The 22,107-nt window shown below is 43.7% G+C and overlaps 1 protein-coding gene across 1 annotated transcript in view; it reads left to right on the top strand.

The window, feature by feature from the left end:
* The window catches only part of LOC141192923 (melatonin receptor type 1B), a 258,890-nt gene that overhangs the window by 112,299 nt on the left and 124,484 nt on the right, over nucleotides 1-22,107 (top strand). The window lies entirely within an intron of this gene.

Raw genomic sequence — 22,107 nt, forward strand, 5'->3', positions numbered from 1 at the left:
GCTAGAAGTAAGGACCATGCCCGAATACATAGGTCAAGCTGATTGCATCTGCTGGTGGATTCTAAAATTCCCATTGAATACAGTCTTGAATTTTCTTTCTTCTCACTTCTTCATTGATGCTCGGGACTGTCTGTGCATGTTTGGATTATCTGATAGCTGGATGAATGAGCTAATACCTCTGTAAGCGACACCCTCAGAGACACATCGTACACATGGTTGGCCATTGATGCTGTGTAAAATGACTTGCAGAACTGTTGATTAATGAGGCTCTCAAATATTGCTTGTCTGTCTGGTTGGCGCCATCTTGGAAGCCATTGGGGCATAATTTGGAGGACTTGATTTATGATTTATGAAGTGTTGTATAACAAGAAAAAAAAACCTGAATTGTTCTTCTAAAACTATCTGGTTTCTCAATTTATTACAAAGAACATGTGAATCTGAGTATACTTATACTTTAATATCTCAATTTCACACTTGGATGGATTCGACAAGGTGTGAAAGGATGCTTACTGAGAATTCCTGCGGGGGCTCCTGTGACTCGGGTCTGGAAGAAGATGTGACTACATGTGCATAACAAGTCGCTTACCTTGTACCCAACAAGCAGAGGATTAAACAGACGCCAAGAACAGCTGCGTCCATTACCGGAGACAGAAGTGCTTTTACAAAAACTAACAAACTGCTGGTAATCTGACGGGAATAAACCGCTGATTAGCGGCTGCCATATAGTACAGGATCTCCCACATATAATATAATACTAATGAATAGGGCCCTTAGTCTTAACCCCTTAGGGCCCCAAAACGAAATAGAAGTTCTTTCCACGATCTGTCAAACTTTTGATATTCCATAACGTGGTGACTACGTAATAACACATAACATAATTTTTCCTATTTATTATTATTTTTGTATGTTACTGTTTTGATTCTTTTTTGTGTGTTTTTACATTTTATTTTATTTTTTTTCTGTAGTGTGGTTTGGGCTCCTTCGTGAGACGGCTTCATTCCTAGTTACAGAAACACGGCTTGTTTTTATTTCTTCTTGACCTGAATAATTGACTCTTTAGGGATTTGTGGAAGATTCTGCTTGGATCTTAGCGAGAGTGCATTGTCAAAAAAAAAAAGTGAGGAGATGGTGAGAGAGTAATAAAAAGTGAGTCCCTTTGTGGATACAGCACAAGGAACACCATGCCTGTCTGAGCAATCAGTCCGCGGCCGGCACACGCTTGTTTATTTTGTTTGACGGCTAAATCTCTTTATTTCGTCTATTATCTGTCCGAGAAGTAACATCTAATGAACGGTAGCACAGATCGCGTAATGCACCAGCGGAAGGACCGGCATGGTATAATAGGAGCACAGTTAAAGGTTATCTCCGAGACCTTTGGCGTGATCACATTGTTGACAAAAGCGTAACGAGATATCAGATTGTTACAAATGTCGTGTTAATGGCAATGCCATCCCCCACACAGGACACTATGCTGCTAATGCCACAGCGAACGCCTCCATGGAGTCATTAGTCAATAACTTACCAGTGGGAAATTAGTCATCGGAGATAAACTTTAAGACGGAACCGGAGCCCAGATACGTATATCCAATTTAAAGGGGACTTGTCACATCTTTTGACAGGTCCAATTTAGGAAATAGTATGCATTCCCCAGAGTTTTGCATAATGTTATTACTCCTGCAAATCTATGAATACGTTCACACAAGGGTGGCACCACTCTTTGTGTCAATAAGATGTTCCCCAAAGAATTATCTCTGTCAGCAGTACTCGGTTGATAGCCAGTGATGAATATACTCGTACAAAATGACAGAAGAGATGCCAGGTCCTCTTTAAAGTTTAAATTAAAGGTCTTGTGTAATATTAGTATATTTAGATATATTTCTGAGAAAGAGAGAGTGGGAGCATGTAAATTTGTAATATTGTAGATGCTGTATATATTTTCCTGGGGCCATATTAAAGACTTGCACTTCCTCTTGTATTAAATGTATGGACAGTGGTAGGATGTGTGCTTTAAAGTGGAAAGTGGATCTGTCACTTGCGTAAAAAAATGTAGTTAAATATGTTGTTAAAATCTCTAAGGTCCCCTGATTCTGCCATTTTTTTCCGTTTTACGCTGCGTCGCTCCATTGCAGAGATATTCACATTTGTTTCTTCTGGAGCGCAGTATGTGAAATCTCGTCATTCCAGTCCAACTACACTTTTCTTCCAAGTGTTCTCTGGGCACGTGTGCTTTCACCCTTCCCTCCCAGATGCTGCCAATCACAGCTCGGCAGCTGATCTATCAGTCTCAGACGCTGTTGATCTATGATTGGCAGTGTGAGAGGGGAAGAGGTGAAAGTGCCCATGCCTAAAGAATACTGTGAAGAAATGCATGGATGGACTGAAAAGAAGAGATTTCACCTACTGCACTCCAGAAGAAACAAATGTGAATATCTCTGCAATGGAGCGACGCAGCACATAATGGAAAGAAGCAACAGAATCAGGGGAACTCAAGGATTTTTACAAGGTATTTAAATCAGTTTTTTGAGCAAGTGAAAGGTCTTCTTTAATAGAGCTTAAATAAATGGGAGCCAATGGACAGAAATATGTCCATAGACTAATACAGAGATCAAGGAGTCATGCACATGTTTGTCACATAATCAGGACATATTTTATTTTTATCCACTGGAAGAAAACAATGAAGGTTCCTATTGAAAGAGAACAAACAGGAATCTTGACAATAATATATCAGATTTTATTAATCATTGTGTAATAGAGTTGAACAAAAAGATTTCTGGTCTGACATCCAGGCTGGTCCTCCATGGCAGGAACTGTAGCTTGTAGAACAGAGTCATTGGGAACCATTAGAAACTGATGACAAGGAAAAGGGGTAAACTTTAAAGGTTAGTATGTTATAATTAGAGCAGGCTAAATTTGAATTTGCCTCTTTGTGCACATTTTCCAGGGAAATTCAATTAGCAATGAATATTTATTCCCACGAAAAGTGAATGTCCCTTATTATACTCTCCAAGCACCAGAGCATAATTAATATAAGATGTAAAAAATCAAAAAAAATCCATATACTCACCTCACCACTCACCTTTCTGGACGTTCCCATTGCTCCCTGCCAGCTGTATCGTTCTCTGTGCCTCCGTCACACCACATCTCCAGCCCGATGTTCACTTTAGGCCAGGGCATAGACCAGAAGCCTCATGTGCCATGACCTGATGCCGGAAGTAGAAGTGACAGTCCGATGTTCACTCCATGAATTTCGGCTGCAAATAGGCCCCCGGTCCTTGCGCCATGAACTCCAGGGCCTGCTCATGGCCAGAAGCCTAGAGTGAACACTGGATCGGAGATGTTGTGTTACAGAGACACGCAGGACCGGACCGCAAGCCGGGGACCAGTTGGGGCATCCGGAGAGGTGAGCAGTAAGATGAGCATGTTCTTATTTTCTTTTGAACTTTTTGCCGGCCCTTTACTGTTCAACAAAATAATGGGCACCATTTTACTGAATTTGCACAAAGCGTATTGCAAAAAAAAGCGTAATCTCTAGAGTGTGATTTTAGTAGAATTCAAATAAAATCTCCGATCTTAATTATGATTATAATATTATACTATATAGGTAGTATCAGGAGGGACTCTTAATTTTTGTAAACTCTATTAGTGAATATTTCGATATTCAGAGTAACTGGAAGGAACCATTAGGACAGCATGCATCTTAGAGGTTATTTGCTTCTAAGCAAATTATCTATCCAAAGAACCACTGGGGTCATCACTGCTGGGGACCCTACAGAATACAAGAACGGGGCTCTAAAGGGCACTGTATGAACTGATCAATAGCCCCTCCATTTAGTTTCTATGAGACCCTCAGAGATAGCCAAGTGCTGTATTTGGTTATCTCCACCAATCCCACAGACAGTGAACCGAGCGTGGTGCGCATGCGCCACTATTGCTCTACTCAAATTAGGAATGATAATTTGTTAAAATTTAGTTCATTTTTTAACCATTAATCTTAATAGTTTGGTTGCAGATGTCCAGTAAGTAGTGGCAAATCTTTGATTATAAAATATCAAGTCGAATGTCATCTATGTATTGACCAGAATGGGTGTCCCAATATAGACCTTTATTTTTTACTTGTTCTTCTGCTGGTATGTGGTTTCCATGGTGTGTTTGCTGTGTAATCGGCTACCACTCTGTTCAATGACATCACAGAGCAGAGTATCTGCCGGTTAATCAGAAGACACTCTACGCCCTGAGATGCAGTCTCATTCTTTCCCCAACCAGACACAGCCAACAATCTGCCGCCAGCATTGCCAGTCCCTGAAGTATGAAGATCTTGGTGTCTCAATGAAGAATTTTTCTCTTTCGAGTTTTGGATGTATGAAAGTACATATAAAGTTGACTGATGTGGAGATCTAAGACTGTCAAATTAGAAATTAGTGACTGATGATGGGACTGTTACACAAAATTTACGCAAATTTTAACAAATGGTTAAAACTTGTGTAAGGCTATGTTCACAACTGCACTAGCAATTCTCTTTTTTTCTGTTTCATCAAAGGATCAGAAACCTGGAGTTCATAACACAATTTAGACACTAATGACACCTGACGAATCCCATTGACTGTAATAGCATCCAATGGTTTTAAGTCAAGATGATGTCTGTACTAATGGAACTGAGATGGATGTGAACAATGCCTTATCGAAAAAGTAAAAATATGGTCTGTATCCATCCGATATCAATGTAGGTAACCCAATATCTTTCAAACCTTACACCCAGAGATACTTCTCAAAGTCAACATATGGTAACTGTAAATTACACAAGGAGTCCCTTAGCTTCACAACGACAAGTCAACAAGGAGCAAAGAGACATTTCTATTGTGCAACCTGAAATATATCATCATAATTTGGAATTGACGGTGACGTCCGCGTGAGGGTTCCTGGTTATTTGGGCATAACTGGTTAAAAGGTTAGAGATGATAAAATCTTTTGAAATATGAATTTGCCAGCTTCGTCAAATTTTTAGCCAAAGATTTGAATCACTGCGAATTGATTTGCCTCAAATCGCAAGTACTGCAAAGCCTCCAATTGCCCTGAAAAGACGTATGTAACACTCTGAGGCCCCCTAGGGTTGTCATGAACACTTTTCAAGCTCTTTAATGTAAGCACAGATTGGAGCTATTTTTCACTGCTATCGTATCACACACTATCTATAATATTTATTCAATATTTTGTGGCTACACATGCACGACCCACCTTTATTAATTTTCTATGGGAAAAAGCTGAGCGCTGTACTTGGCTATCTCCATCATTCCCAAAGACAATGAATCGAGTGGTGACACACATTCATAACCAATGCTTCATTTGGGGATGGGTCATTTCCAAAACCGGATGAGTAGAGGTCCTAGAGATTAGACCACTACCGTTCTACGAGTTTTCAACTATTCCTGCAATGATGTGCAATATATTCAAAGTATAGAGATAACTTTTAATGATGTTAATTACCCATTTTCAGACTGTATTGGATCTTATGTAAGCTCAAGTCTAGACGTGACAGTATTGTTGGAGATTTGTGGTGCACATTCACTCCACATCTCTATGGAAATTTACAGCACAACGTTGGTTTTTTAACTCATATCTGCAAGAAGCAGAAAAAAAATCAGTGGAGAAACATGACTATGCTGTAGAATGTCATTATTTTGCGGAAAATATGGGAACGTAATAAAGATTTTCTCGCACATTTGTTAAGTTGCCACAAACTTGAAGTGGAATTATCCTCTCTCTCCTTTAGAGTGTAAGCTCTTATGGTCAGCAAGGTCCTCTCTCTCTACTGTAGAGTGTAAGCTCTTATGGTCAGGGGGTTCCTCTCTCTCTTCTGTAGAGTGTAAGCTCTTATGGTCAGCAGGGTCCTCTCTCTCCTGTAGAGTGTAAGCTCTTATGGTCAGTGAGGTCCTCTCTCTCCTGTAGAGTGTAAGCTCTTATGCTTAGTGGGGTCCTCTCCTCCTATAGAGTGTAAGCTCTTATGGTCAGTGGGGTACTCTCTCTCTCCTGTAGAGTGTAAGCTCTTATGCTTAGTGGGGTCCTCTCTCTCCTGTAGAGTGTAAGCTCTTATGGTCAGCAGGATCCTCTCTCTCTCTCCTGTAGAGTGTCAGCTCTTATGGTCAGTGGGGTCCTCTCTCTCTTCTGTAGAGTGTAAGCTCTTAAGGTCAGCGGGGTCCTCTCTCTCCTGTAGAGTGTCAGTTCTTATGGTCAGTGGGGTCCTCTCTCTATCCTGTAGAGTGTAAGCTCTTATGGTCAGCAGGATCCTCTCTCTCTCTCCCCTGTACATGGTAAGCTCTCATGATCAGTGGGGGTCCTCTCTCTCCTCTGTAGAGTGTAAGCTCTTAAGGTCAGCGGGGTCCTCTCTCTCTCTCCTGTACACGGTAATCTCTCATGATCAATGGGGGTCCTCTCTCTCTCCTGTAGAGTGTAAGCTCTTATGGTCAGTGGGGTCCTCTCTCTCTCTCCTGTAGAGTGTAAGCTCTTATGATCAGTGGGGGTCCTCTCTCTCTCCTTTAGAGTGTAAGCTCTTATGGTCAGTGAGGTCCTCTCTCTCTCCTGTAGAGTGTAAGCTCTTATGATCAGTGGGGGTCTTCTCTCTCTCCTTTAGAGTGTAAGCTCTTATGGTCAGTGAGGTCCTCTCTCTCTCCTGTAGAGTGTAAGCTCTTATGCTTAGTGGGGTCCTCTCTCTCCTGTAGAGTGTCAGCTCTTATGGTCAGTGGGGTCCTCTCTCTCTTCTGTAGAGTGTAAGCTCTTAAGGTCAGTGGGGTCCTCTCTCTCCTGTAGAGTGTCAGTTCTTATGGTCAGTGGGGTCCTCTCTCTATCCTGTAGAGTGTAAGCTCTTATGCTTAGTGGGGTCCTCTCTCTCCTGTAGAGTGTAAGCTCTTATGATCAGCAGGATCCTCTCTCTCTCTCCTGTAGAGTGTCAGCTCTTATGGTCAGCGGGGTCCTCTCTCTCTTCTGTAGAGTGTAAGCTCTTAAGGTCAGCAGGGTCCTCTCTCTCCTGTAGAGTGTCAGTTCTTATGGTCAGTCGGGTCCTCTCTCTATCCTGTAGAGTGTAAGCTCTTATGATCAGCAGGATCCTCTCTCTCCTGTAGAGTGTCAGCTCTTATGGTCAGCGGGGTCCTCTCTCTCTCCTGTAGAGTGTAAGCTCTTATGGTCAGTGGGGTCCTCTCTCTCCTCTGTAGAGTGTAAGCTCTTAAGGTCAGCGGGGTCCTCTCTCTCCTGTAGAGTGTCAGTTCTTATGGTCAGTGGGGTCCTCTCTCTCTCCTGTAGAGTGTAAGCTCTTATGGTCAGTGGGGTCCTCTCTCTCTCTCCTGTAGAGTGTAAGCTCTTATGATCAGTGGGGGTCCTCTCTCTCTCCTTTAGAGTGTAAGCTCTTATGGTCAGTGGGGTCCTCTCTCTCTCTCTCCTGTAGAGTGTAAGCTCTTATGGTCAGCGGGGTCCTATCTCTCTTCTGTAGCGTGTAAGCTCTTATGGTTAGTGGGGTCCTTTCTCTCTTCTGTAGCGTGTAAGCTCTTATGATCAGCGGGGTCCTCTCTCTCCTGTAGAGTGTCAGCTCTTATGATCAGTGGGGTCCTCTCTCTCCTGTAGAGTGTAAGCTCTTATGATCAGTGGGGGTCCTCTCTCTCCTGTAGAGTGTAAGCTCTTAAGGTCAGCGGGGTCCTCTCTCTCCTGTAGAGTGTAAGCTCTTATGATCAGTGGGGGTCCTCTCTCTCCTGTAGAGTGTAAGCTCTTAAGGTCAGCGGGGTCCTCTCTCTCCTGTAGAGTGTAAGCTCTTATGGTCAGCGGGGTCCTCTCTCTCCTGTAGAGTGTAAGCTCTTATGGTCAGTGGGGTCCTCTCTCTCTCCTGTAGATTGTAAACTCTTGTGGTCAGTGGGGTACTCGCTCTTTCTCTGCTGTAGAGTGTAAGCTCTTATGGTCAGCGGGGTCCTCTCTCTCTTCACTGTAGAGTGTAAGCTCTTATGGTCAGCGGGGTCCTCTCTCTCCTGTAGAGTGTAAGCTCTTATGATCAGTGGGGTCCTCTCTCTCCTGTAGAGTGTAAGCTCTTATGGTCAGCAGGGTCCTCTTTCTCCTGTAGAGTGTAAGCTCTTATGATCAGTGGGGTCCTCTCTCTCCTGTAGAGTGTCAGCTCTTATGGTCAGCAGGGTCCTCTCTCTCCTGTAGAGTGTAAGCTCTTATGGTCAGCGGGGTCCTCTCTCTCCTGTAGAGTGTAAGCTCTTATGGTCAGCAGGGTCCTCTTTCTCCTGTAGAGTGTCAGCTCTTATGGTCAGCGGGGTCCTCTCTCTCCTGTAGAGTGTAAGTTCTTATGGTCAGTGGGGTCCTCTCTTTCCTGTAGAGTGTAAGCTCTTATGGTCAGCGGGGTCCTCTCTCTCCTGTAGAGTGTAAGTTCTTATGATCAGCGGGGTCCTCTCTCTCCTGTAGAGTGTAAGTTCTTATGGTCAGTGGGGTCCTCTCTCTCCTCTAGAGTGTAAGCTCTTATTTTCAGCAGCTTCTCTCTTTCTCTCCTCTCTCCCATGTGTATTTTCTGAGAAGTTACAATTTGACGCATCAAATTTGGGGGAAAAATTCGGCAAATTGGTGAATTCAAATTTAAAAAAATCCGCTCATCTCAACTGGATGGTCAGTTTCAGTTAGAGTATTCAAGTCTACATAAATTATAATCTAGCCTTTATTAAAATAGCCATTCTTTTATTTTTGCTCATTATTTCTAACTTAGAATTCTTATTTTTCACCATCCACTTAACTCCTCTCTGCAAGAGTCCTGTGGTCAGCGGGTAACCGGGGTAGAACTACTGGGACTCATACAGAAAAGTAGATACCGTTTAAATTCTTGAAATATTTTTTTCTTTTTAGGGTCTCACATCAACCTCATCATACTGCTTGTCCCCGATGCATATTAACTTTTATCACTCCAGACGTTGATTAAACAATTAAACACATTACGCATAAGTCAATGTAAAAGAAATTATTTGCAATTCGATTCTCTTGATGAGTCGAAATTTAAGGTTAAACTTAAACTTTTTATTATTTTTGAATATTTCTGATTATTAAAAAAATACAGATTTTCATGTCTGCGGTGTAATTTCACGTCATTTCATCCCCTTGGTCTCAAATATTACTTTGTGTATCCATTGAAATTTCTCATAAGTGCTTGAAATTTCCACATCGCCGTTTGACGAGTGCCAGTGATTCTCGGTGGGACCGGCTGAAGTGTCTGTCAGTCAACGCTATAATTGTGTAGATTCAATCAGATGCAAAGTATTAACCGCGTTAACAAGACATCTGCGTTTAAAGAGGACACTACACAGCAAGCCGCTCCGCAAATGAAATTTCTTTGCCCGAGGCGATCATTTTCATATGATTGAATTCCACATTTACAGATCTGCAGAATTTGCCAAACTTTCAGATAAAGACACATTTCCTGTAATAAAATGAGACATTTTGATAAGATATCGCCTCTAATACTATAAGCAAAACACTCCTGCGCTTTTCATGTCTTCGGAGATCTGACACTACGCAGGAAAGACAGAGATTTTGTTTTTTGGCGAAATGCAATGTAGGTGGCAGCTCAAGATCCCGTGAACTAAGGAAAAAATATAAATTAGCGGTAGGGCGATATAACAAGTTGGTGGCCAAGAGCAAAAATTTCATGAAGGAATCCAGCATCAAAAGCAAAAACAAAGTGTTTAGCTGAAAACTACACCTCTCATGGGACTTACCAATGACCTTGACTTCCCAATAATTCTCAATAGTTGCTTCATTCTCACAATGCACAATTGAGCTAATAACTAGAGATGAGTGAATATTCGCTGAATAATTAAACATTCTTCAAATTTATTCATCAAATGTTAGACGAACATTACCGAACATCATAGGATTCAATGGGGGGACAAAAAAACGCATATACAACACTTTCAAACGGGCCCAAAAGTTGCCAAAACGCATCAAATAAGGGGCAGACACCAGGAAAGTTCCATAAATTGACCCAGAGTACAAGTACTATAATTATTATTACTATTACAGCGGCATTTATTACGCAGCGCGTTACATGTGAAAAGGGGTCACCGACTGGTACAACAGGAGAGAGGACTCTGCCTGCGAGGGCGCACAAACAATCTACAAGGGACGGGTGAGGGTACAGTAGGTCAGGGTACAGCTAGTCGTGCAGCGGTATGCTGGAGCGAGGGTTACCGCAGATTGTACGCTTGTCACAAGAAGTGAGTCTTCAGCTTCCTTTTCAAGGTTTCCACAGTAGGCAACAGTTTGATGTGTTGGGGTACAGCGCTATCACAGTAGGGGAGATGCACGGGACAAATCTGCTGAGAGCCTAAATCATGGTAAACTTCCAGGATCTCACAACTGAGCTGATTAATAGAGAAGAGCGGTGTTCGACTAGAACTGTTCGCCAAGCTCAAATTCGAGCTGTTTTGGGCGGTGTTCGAGTCGTTCGACGAACGCGAACGATTTGCAAAAAATTCGGCTGTTCGAGGTTATGTTCGATAACTGTTCGTGCACCAAAAGCGTAACTGGATTTTTTCACATCATGCAGGGATTGTCTGCCACTCACTGTAATGTCATAGCCATGGTGGTTGTAGCATTACAGTGGTTGGCCAAATCGATGGGAAAAGTGCTCACAGTGAAACATGAAAAGCCGGCAATTCAGCAGCGGCATACACCGGTACCCGACAACTAAGAACAGAATACAATAGATTAGATAGATAGAAACATGTCAGTCACATATATATGAAGTACAGTGACAGTGTTGCTTACTGTACTTGTCATTTAGTGTTAAAGGATTTATTAAAATAATAGTGTTTTCATACACCATCTCTTTAAAAAAGCCAGCCGGCATCAGTTCCCGACAATTTAGAGCAGAAAGATTAGAGCATGACACATAGATTAGATAGAAAGAAACATGTCAGTCACATATATAAGAAGTACAGTAACAGTGTTGGTTACTGTACTTGTCATTTAGTGTTAAAGGATTTATTAAAATAATAGTGTTTTCATACACCATCTCTTTAAAAAAGCCAGCAGGCATCAGTTCCCGACAATTTAGAACAGAAAGATTAGAGCATGACACATAGATTAGATAGATAGAAACATGTCAGTCACATATATAATAAGTACAGTGATAGTGTTGATTACTGTACTTGTCATTTAGTGTTAAAATAAAGGATTTATTAAAAAAAAAATTGGCGCATCCATAGGAATTTCATGAAATAATTAAAAAAAAAATACGTGGGGCTTCGCCCTATTTTTGTGTCTAGCCAGGTACAACTAGGCAGCTGGGGGCAGGAATCTGCAGCGCAGGGAGGCCCAAGCTTTCTGCCCCCCCTTTGCAAATTGCAGTCCGCAGCCACCCCAGAAAATGGCACGTTCATAGAAGCGCCATCTTCTGGCGCTGTACCCAACTCATCCAGGGCCCTGGTGCGGTGGCTCACTGGGTAATAAAGGGTTAGGGCCAGCTTGGTATTATCAGCTGACCCTAAGCCCCAAATTCATGGGGTCATGCCAATATTAGACATGACCGCCATGAATTTCTAGTAAAGTATTTAAAAAAAATACAACACCCAGAATAAAGTCCTTTAATTGAAATAAACACACAATTCTTTAATGTTCTAAATTAAACCATACTTACCATCACACCCATTCCAGCTGAAGCCAACGATCTCCTGCAATAAAAGAAAAATAATAAAGCAACCTCATCCTTACCTTTCCATGGTTCCCAGGACGGCTCCAGCTCTGCTACATTCACATGACAGGCTGGATCGCAGCTGAAAGCTGCCATCCAGCTTGCCATGCCGCAGACACTGAGAAGCGCAGGCATGCTTGCGCTCCTCAGTGTCTGGCTGTGACGGCATCCAGATGAGCCGAGTTCATGTCCAATGAACTCAGCTCACCTCATGCACGTCACTGACAGCGTGGAAGAATTCTCCTGCGCTTGCCGTGAGTGCAGGAGAATTCTCTCACGCTCACCGCATGCGCAAGAGAATTCTCCCGCGATCCAGCCTGTCATGTGAATGTAGCAGAGCTGAAGCCTACCTGGGAACCATGGGAAGGTAAGGATGAGGTTGCTTTATTATTTTACTTTTATTGCAGGAGATCGTTGGCTTCAGCTGGAATGGGCGTGATGGTAAGTATGGTTTAATTTAGAACATTAAAGAATTGTGTCTTTATTTCAATTAAAGGACTTTATTCTGGGTGTTTGTGTTTTTTTTAACTTTGACTATGGGGTTAGTAATGGGGGTGTCTTATAGACGCCTCTCAATTACTAACCTGGGCTTGATGTCAGCTGGCATTATAAGCTGACATCAACCCCAGCCCTATTACCCCACTGCCACCGCTACAGGGCAGTGGGAAGAGCGAGGCTAAGTGCCAGAATTGGCGCATCCTGTGGATGCGCCATTTCTGGGGCGCCTGAAGGCTGGTGTTTCTAGCCTGGGAGGGGGCCAATATTCATGGCACCCTTCCTGGGCTACTAATATCAGCCCCCAGCTGTCTGCCTAGCCTTTGCTAGCTATTAAAATAAGGGGGACCCCACGTCATCTTTTTTTGGGGTCCCCCATTTTAATAGCTAGTAAAGGCTAGGTATTCAGCTGGGGGCTGATATTAGTAGCTTGGGAAGCTCCGTGGGTATTACCCCCTTCCCAGGCTTCAAACATCTGCCCCAGCCATCTGCTTAACCTCCGCTAGAGACTAACATTAGGGGGGGCCCCACGCCAATTTTTTTTTTAATAAATCCTTTATTTTAACACTAAATGACAAGTAGAGTAATCAACACTATCACTGTACTTATTATATATGTGACTGACATGTTTCTATCTATCTAATCTATGTGTGATGCTCTATTCTTTCTGTTCTAAATTGTCGGGTACCGATGCTGAATTGCCGGCTGGCTTTTTTAAAGAGACGGTGCATGAAAACACTTATTATTTTTTTTTTTAATAAATCCTTTAACACTAAATGACAAGTACAGTAACCAACACTGTCACTGTACTTCTTATATATGTGACTGACATGTTTCTATCTATCTAATCTATGTGTGATGCTCTATTCTTTCTGTTCTAGATTGTCGGGTACCGATGCTGAATTGCCGGCCGGATTTTTTAAAGAGACGGTGCATGAAAACACTATTATTTTTTTTAATAAATCCTTTAACACTAAATGACAAGTACAGTAACCAACACTGTCACTGTACTTCTTATATATGTGACTGACATGTTTCTATCTATCTAATCTATGTGTGATGCTCTATTCTTTCTGTTCTAAATTGTCGGGTACCGATGCTGAATTGCCGGCCGGCTTTTTTAAAGAGAGTGTCTTCTGAGCAGTTTGTCAGGTTTTGGACTCCTTTGAAGGTGTTTTCTTTGTGTTTTTGTTTGGCTGCCATTGGTTTTAACGGTGTTCGACAGTGTTCTAAAGTGTTAGACGAACAGTTCCACGAACATCCTGGTGTTCGACGAACCGAACCGAACCCGAACACTACAGGGGTGGCTCAACACTACTGATTAACCCCTACACCGATTAATATGAAGGCGAAAGGCTTCTAATGACTGCAGGAGTGGGAGGAATCAGACGCTGCGGTCTTGTGGCTCCTTTCTGTTACGGTAAAACTGTGACACCTTGCAAGCTTCAACATAATGTTCACAAGGTAGATTGCGGTGGTCGGTCTCCTAGACAACAAGCTAACTCCTTTATGATGATAGAGGACAACATCTGCAAGCAGTATGTATGTTCTCCTTGTGTTTGCGGGGATTTCCCCCGGGTTCTCCGGTTACCTCCTCAGTAAAAAAACAGCCAAACAGGAGTGTTCACAGTTCATAAAATTGGGGCCTGACACCACCATTTCCATGGCCAACAGACTGGAGATAGTGGAGTTCCACCTCTTAGCTTTGTCATGTGTGGAAAGAAACAATCTTTTACGTGACCACAACTACTGGACCGAGGGCTGGCTGCATTGCTGAGAGAGGGCAGAGTATGGTGGACAAACTGCTGGACTGTGAGTGAGGTGCAGATGTTACGGTGGATTGAGAAACATGTGGTGTGCTCGGTGAAACAAACCCAGCAGGCATGTCTGCTTCCATTACAGGTGATGGACTCTTACTCAGCCTGACTGGTGCGGTAGGGAACCAGAAGTTCTGCGGTGGGAGATCTGTGTGACAATACTTGGCACGTTAACAGAGGAGGAGGAGGAAGCAGCAGCATATGCGGTTGATGGGGCGGTTGATGGTTGTTGAGGTCCACATTTTATCGCAGTGAGATTGCCAGAGTAACACATTGATTGCGCATGTGAAGGTTCATGCATGTAGTAGTCAAATTATTGCACTTTTTACCTCTACTGAGTTTTTTAGCTCAAAGTTTGCGGATAACGTGAGCTGGCTCATCCTTTGCAGTCTCAAAAAAGGCCCAGGCTAGGCAATCCTTGCCACCCATGAGAGCTGCAGACCCCTGAACGCTGCTGGTCACTGCCACAGTTGTCGAAAAGGATGCAAGGCTCCTCGTGCTTGCATCATTCCGTGTCTGCGCCATAGGACGCAACATAACCTCCTCATCTTCCTCCTCCACCCCCTCAGATGAGCTACTCAGCTGCATGCCTCGGGTTCACACCAAGTTGCATGTGCAACCTCATCATCATCCAATGTGTTATCCCATTCCTTGCCCTCAGAGTCACCCTCGTCCTCTTCTTGCCCTGACAGCACAGTACAGTCGAGGGTCAGGAAGCTGCTTGTACCCAACCTTTTTTTTTCCCAATGTATGGAGAACAATATCTGCCCTAAACAATTTTAAGCTGAGATGTAGTCTGCTTTGTATTCCAATTTTGAGTTTATCAGGTCTGTGTACCCCTGTGTGGAGAAGAATATCTGGCCCAAACAATTTTAAGTTGAGATGTAGTCTGCTTTATATACCCATTTTGAGTTCATCAGGTCTGTGTACCCCTGTGTGGAGAAAAATATCTGCCCCAAACAATTTTAAGTTGATATGTAGCCTGCTTTATATACCAATTTTGAGTTTATCAGGTCTGTGTACCCCTGTGTGGAGAAGAATATCTGCACCAAAAAATTAATTTCACTAGAGTATAACTATTGTAAAGGAGAACAAAACCTCTTCCACTACAGCCAACCTAGCACATGGAGACCCAATCAGGAGTGTTCACATTTCCCTAAATTAGGGCCTAACACCACCGAAGTGGCATCAATTTAACTACAGTAGAAATAGTATAATTAGGACTGACACTTCTTCCCCTACAGCCAACCCAGTAGGTGGAGACCAAATCAGGATTCCCCTCATTTCCAAAAATTAGTGGCAGACACCAACAAAGTGGCATCAATTTCGGTACAGTAGAAATTGTAGAATTAGAAACGACACCTCTTCCACAGCAGCCAACCCAGGAGATGGAGACCTAACCTTGAGTGTTCACGTTTCCCTAAATTAGGGTCCAACACCAGCAAAGTGGCATCAATTTGAGTACAGTAGAAATTGTAGAATTAGGAACAACACCTCTTCCGCTACAGCCAACCCAATGGATTGAGAGACCAAATCTGTATTCTCCGCATTTCAAAAAATTAGGGCCTAAAACCTGCAGCTGCAGCAAGAGCAGGCACACAAGCCATATCACAGACTGCAATTCCGCAAGATCAATGCAGCACACTAAAAACTACAACATCACCTAGTCTGTACAGTCTGCAATTGGGGTGCAAAAGTCCTTTGAGATCCATGATTTGTTCATCTTGATGAAAATTAGGCGGTCAACACTTTCATGAGACAGCCGGCTGCGCTTATCCGTCAGGACACCACCAGCAGTGCTGAAGACACGTTCTAAGAGAACGCTGACTGTTGGGCATGATAAAACCTCCAAAGCGTGACAGGCGAGCTCAGGCCATTCATTAATTTTTGAAGACCAAAATGTAAAAGGGTCAAAATCCTCCCTGATGGTATTCATATTGAGCTCTAGATACTCCTCCACCATCCTCTCCAGTCGTTCACCACGTATCAGACTTGTACTCTGTTGTGTTGGTGCATTAGCTGGTCTAAAAAATTTGTGAAAGGACTCACAGAAATTGCTCCTGCTGCTGCTGGTAATGTTTGGGCGTTGACGAACTGACGTTCCGGGGATTGAAAGACTACAGCTGCGATGCACGCTGTGTTCCTCACTCCTATATTGGGGAAAAGATCTATTAAGGTTGCTTAAAAGCTTGTTTCAATACTCGCAACATTAGCGGGTCCCTTTCCAGGGTGGGAAGCATCTGGCAAAATTTACTCTTATAACGTGGATCAACCCAGTAGTCAGCATTATTTCGAATCTTAACTATATGGGGATCATGTTGCAGAGAGTGCAGCAAGAAGGCACTCATATGTCGGGCTCTTCCAGGTGGTCCAAAGCTAGGCTCTATTGTTGGCTGCGTAACACTGATGCTTGTTTCCTCCGTCTCCTCCTGCCAGCCACATTCAACAGAGAGGGAATGATTATCCTCTTCATCCAATGACTGTTGCTCGCCCATCACCTCTTCCTCCTCCATTTGTTCCTCGGCTCTTGCACCTTCACTAACAGTATGTCAGGTATCACCAAACCCCCTCGATCGTAGGAATCCACCGTCACTTGGCATCCGCCTGTGTGACGGCAGTCTGGAACTTTGAGACATTCTTATCCCTTCTGCATCCTCCTCTTCTTCTAGAACGACCACCTCGTGCCGCACGTTATTCAAAGTCTGCTCCTGCATGTAGGTGAACGGAATAGTCATGCTGATGATGGCATTGTCACCGCTAACTATTCTAGTTGCCATTCCAAAACTGTGCAGAAGGGTGCAGAGGTCCTTAATCTTTTCCCAGTCCGTAAACGTGATATGCCCCATGTCAATACTGATGCAGTATGTCATGTCAGGCTACATGACATGACATACTGCATCAGGGCTCACTGCTGCTGACACAGTTGCTGCAACATGTGCAGAGTGGAATTCCACCGCATCGGCACATTGCATATCAACCTGTTAACTGGCATGGAGAAAGACCTCTGTATCGATGCATGTCGATGACATGAGGGGTGCGAACAGTGGAAGTGAGCACACAGTTTACATACTTTCTGAAGCAGCTCATCCAGGCCAGGATAGTGGTGGAGAAATCGCTGTACCACCAGGTTGAGGACATGAGCCATGCAAGGCACGTGTGTGAGCTTGCCTCGGCATAGGGCCGCTAACAGGTTCGCATCGTTATTGCACATGGCCTTTCCTGGCTCCAGGTTCAGCGGAGACAGCCATTGCTCAAACTGAGCGTGGAGAGCTGTCCACAACTCTTCTCCAGTATGACTGCGATATCCAAGGCATATTAATTTAAAGACTGCCTGATTGTGGTGAGCCCTGGCTGCACAGACGGAGGTGGTGTGGATTCACTCTGCACTGTTGGAACATGTGTCTCATCAAGGAAGAGGTTGATTGCACAGGTGGAGGCCCTAGAGGAGGTAGAGGAAGTGGGAAATAAAGAGGTTTGTTCTGCAAGCCTTGGGGATTCCAAGATTTGTGGAGCAGCCCCTTCCCCGCCTGTCCCCACAGCCACCAGAGTCACCCAGTGCCCAGTCAGACAGATGTAATGTCCTTGGCCATGCTTACTCGTCCAGGTGTCTGTGTTGAAATGCACCCTGGCAGATATAGATTTAGTCAAGGAATGGGTGATGTTGTCTGCAACATGCTGGTGTAGCGCAGGCACAGCTTTCTTAGAGAAGTAATGGCGACTGGGCAACAGGTACTGGGGGACTGCAACGGCCATCAGCTTTCTGAAACCGTCTATATCTACCAGGTGGAAAGGCAGCATTTCCGTGGCCAACAGATTGGAGATGGTGGAGTTCAACCTCTTAGCTTTGTCATGTGTAGGATGAAACAATATTTTACGTGACCACAACTGCAGGACTGAGGTCTGGCTGCAGTGCTGAGAGAGGGCGGAGTTCGGTGAAACGGACAAACTGCTAGACCGTGAGGGAGGTGCAGGTGGAGATGTTACAGTGGATTGAGAAACATATGGTGTGCTCGGTGAAACAAACACAGCAGGGATATCAGCTTCAGTTACAGCTGACGGGCTGTCACTCAGCCTGACTGGAGCGGGTAGAGAACCAGAGGTTCTGCGGTGCGAGACCTGTGTGCCAATACTTGGCACGGTAACAGAGGAGGAGGAAGAAGCAGCGGATGCGGTTGATGGTGCAGCTGATAGTTGTTGGGGTGCGCTGGTCCGCATTTCAGCGCGGTGAGATTCCCAGCGTAACGCATGTTGTTTGCGCATGTGAGCATTCATGCATGTAGTAGTCAAATTATTGCAGTTTTTCCCTCTACTGAGGTTTTTTTTTTGCAAAGTTTACAGATAAAGTGAGTTGGCTCATCCTTTGCGGTGACAAAAAAGGCCCAGGCTAGTCAACCCTTGACGCCCCTGCGAGCTGCAGACCCGCAACCGTTGCTGGCCACAGCCACAGTTGTGGCTAAGGATGCAGTGCTCCTCATGTTTGAATCACTCCGTGTCTGCGCCGTAGGGCGAAAGGTAACCTCCTCATCTTCCTCCTCCACCTCCTCAGATGACCTACTCGGCTGCGTGACTCTGGGTTCACACCAAGTAGGCTCTTCAACCTCGTCATCATCCAATGTGTTATCCCATTCCTCGCCCTCAGAGTGACCCTTTTCCTCTTGTTGCCCTGACAGCACAGTACAGTCCAATTGAGCCTCAGGTATCTGAGTCTCATCAGGATCACCTCCCTCCCCTGTGGTTAACGTCTGCTAACAATGGTCAGGAAACTGCTAGGGCCCTACTCCGTCCTGCCCTGAATGCAACCCAAAAAAATTTTGAGCATCGGTGCAGATGGTTTCCTCCTCTTCTTGATTATGTAAATATTTGAAGTACACTTCTGATGCCCATGGTATAGAATGGGTGAACAGTTCTACAGACTCACCCATCTATGGTTCGCTACAGTCAGTTGGGCACTTGGACAGTTCAGTTGTGACGCAGGGGGAAGCAAGGGTAATTGGGGTGCCACCTCTGTGGACTGTACTGTGTGTGATGTTGAGGTGGAGGAAGAAGAGGAGAGGCCACTTGAAGCAGCGTTTGCCATCCACTGGAGCACCTGCTTTCTGGCACTTATCAACAAAGCGTATCGCTCTGCGGTTGCCAAAGAAAGGGAGTGGAGTAGCCCGTCCACTAACAGAAGTTGTCAGTTGTCTTCGGATAGGACATGACAGTGTTGGTTCACTAGTGCTTTCACTAACATTACCACCTACCCCACGTATACCTTGAACACCAAGCCTATTCCTCCTTCCACCATAACCTCTTTTTCCCACTCATGTTGCTCAGATACTGTGGTAGGAGCACGCTATTAGCAAAACAAAATTAGATTTTTTTCCTCTGCAACAGCTCTGCACACACCTGAATTTCAGCGGCACTAAATGACAAGGTAAGATATGGCTTGCTGTATAACGTTAGGAACCGAACAAAGTATTTTTTTAGTGTGGATGAGGCTTATATAACAGATTAGATTTTCTCCAAACTATTTCAAACTGAGATGTCCCTGCTGTATAACGTTAGGAACCAAACAAAATATTTTTTTACTGTGGATGAGGCCTGTATAACATAGGAGATATTCTCCAAACTATTTCAAACTGAGATGTCGCTGTTGTAAAACGTTAGGAACTGAGCAAAGAATTTTTTTACTGTGGATGAGGCCTGTATAGCATAGGAGATATTCTCCAAACTATTTCAAACTGAGATGTCGCTGTTGTAAAACGTTAGGAACCGAGCAAAGTATTTTTTTACTGTGGATGAGGCCTGTATAACATAGGAGATATTCTCCAAACTATTTCAAACTGAGATGTCGCTGTTGTAAAACGTTAGGAACCGAACAAAGTATTTTTTTAGTATGGATGACGCCTGTATAACATAGGTAATATTCTCCAAACTGAGATGTCCTTGCTGTATAACGTTAGGAACTGAACAAAGTATTTTTTTTAGTGTGGATGAGGCCTGTATAACATAGGAAATATTCTCCAAACTATTTCAAACTGAGATGTCCCTGCTGTATAATGTTAGGAACTGAACAAAGTATTTTTCAGTGTGGATGACGCCTGTATAACATATGAGATATTCTCCAAACTATTTCAAACTCAGATGTAGCCTGCTGTATCACGTTAGGAACAGCAAAAATAGATTTTTTTTTTACTCTGCATAAGCTCTGAACACAGCTGAATTCCACCGCCACTAAAAGGACTAGGTGGCTTATAGCAGAGTGTAACACCTTTGCAACAGAAAAAAATATTTTTGGACTCTGCCTTTTACTCTGAAAACAGCTGAAGTTCACCGCCACTACCATAGTAGCTGACGTATAGGAGAGTGTATGACATTTGCCACACAATAAAATCTTTGGTGGACTCTGCCTGCCAACAGAAAAAATATATTTGTTGATTTCAGCAGCCAATTGCGGAAGCCCTTATGTCTGGACAGTGTGGATGCTTCCTGCACTCTGATTGGCTAGCCACGCTTTCCTGACTTAAACTTACTTCCTTCAGGAAGAAAAAAAAATGACAAGCGTGCCGGTGATCTGACCGGTTCTGAGTAGGGTTGAGCGAGTATGTTCTGTCCGAGTATGCTCGGGCGAGCTCCGAGTATTTATAGCTGCTCGGTGATAAGGTTGAATCGCTCCCATGTGCATGATTTGCGACTGTTTGACAGCTTTATAACATGTTAGGAATGTGTAAGAAATAGACATTCCTCATATGTAATAAAACTGTCAAACAGTCGCAAATCATGCACACAGGAGCGATTCAAACATAACACCGAGCAGCTATAAATACTCGGAGCTCGCACCGAGCATACTCGACGAAAGGGTTAATAGAACATACTCGCTCAACACTAGTTCTGAGCTATCACCAGCCCCCCCCACTCACCTACCACGTCCCCTCGCTCATCATACACAAGCACTATGCTAGCAAAACAGTTAAAAACGCTGTAGTTGCCCCGCAATCAAGGTCCCGCATTTATTCACCGAACGTTGCAAATTTTTCCAGAATTTAAGAAATTTTGCTCGCATTTCCGATTACGAATGTGCCATATTCGTGTCGAATTAAAGTTGTAAATTCGGATTTTGAACAAATTCGCTCATCACTACTAATAACCTACTAACTATGTTCAACCTTGTAAGTCATACTCCATCAGCAGAATAGTGAGCGCAGCTCTGGAGTAGAATACAGGATGTAACTCAGGATCAGTAATGTAATATATGTACACAGTGACTGCACCAGCAGAATAGTGAGTGCAGCTCTGGAGTATAATACAAGATGTAACTCAGGATCAGTACCGGATCAGTGATGTAATGTATGTACACAGTGACTGCACCAGCAGAATAGTGAGTGCAGCTCTGGAGTATAATACAGGATGTAACTCAGGATCAGTAATGTAATGTATGTACACAGTGACTGCACCAGCAGAATAGTGAGTGCAGCTCTGGAGTAGAATACAGGATGTAACTCAGGATCAGTATAGGATCAGTAATGTAATGTATGTACACAGTGACTGCACCAGCAGAATAGTGAGTGCAGCTCTGGAGTATAATACAGGATGTAACTCAGGATCAGTACAGGATCAGTAATGTAATATATGTACACAGTGACTGCACCAGCAGAATAGTGAGTGCAGCTCTGGAGTAGAATACAGGATGTAACTCAGGATCAGTACAGGATCAGTAATGTAATGATGGACACAGTGACTGCACCAGCAGAATAGTGAGTGCAGCTCTGGGGTATAATACAGGATGTAACTCAGGATCAGTACAGGATCAGTAATGTAATGTATGTACACAGTGACTGCACCAGCAGAATAGTGAGTGCAGCTCTGGGGCATAATACAGGATGTAACTCAGGATCAGTAATGTAATGTATGTACACAGTGACTGCACAAGCAGAATAGTGAGTGCAGCTCTGGGGTATAATACAGGATGTAACTCAGGATCAGTAATGTAATGTATGTACACAGTGACTGCACCAGCAGAATAGAGAGTGCAGCTCTGGAGTATAATACAGGATATAACTCAGGATCAGTACAGGATCAGTAATGAAGTAATATAATTTA

Source organism: Phyllobates terribilis, unplaced genomic scaffold (assembly GCF_046119375.1).
Source record: "Phyllobates terribilis strain yellow unplaced genomic scaffold, ASM4611937v1 Scaffold_2__4_contigs__length_985480577, whole genome shotgun sequence".
In the NCBI taxonomy this organism is placed as follows: Eukaryota; Metazoa; Chordata; class Amphibia; order Anura; family Dendrobatidae; genus Phyllobates; species Phyllobates terribilis.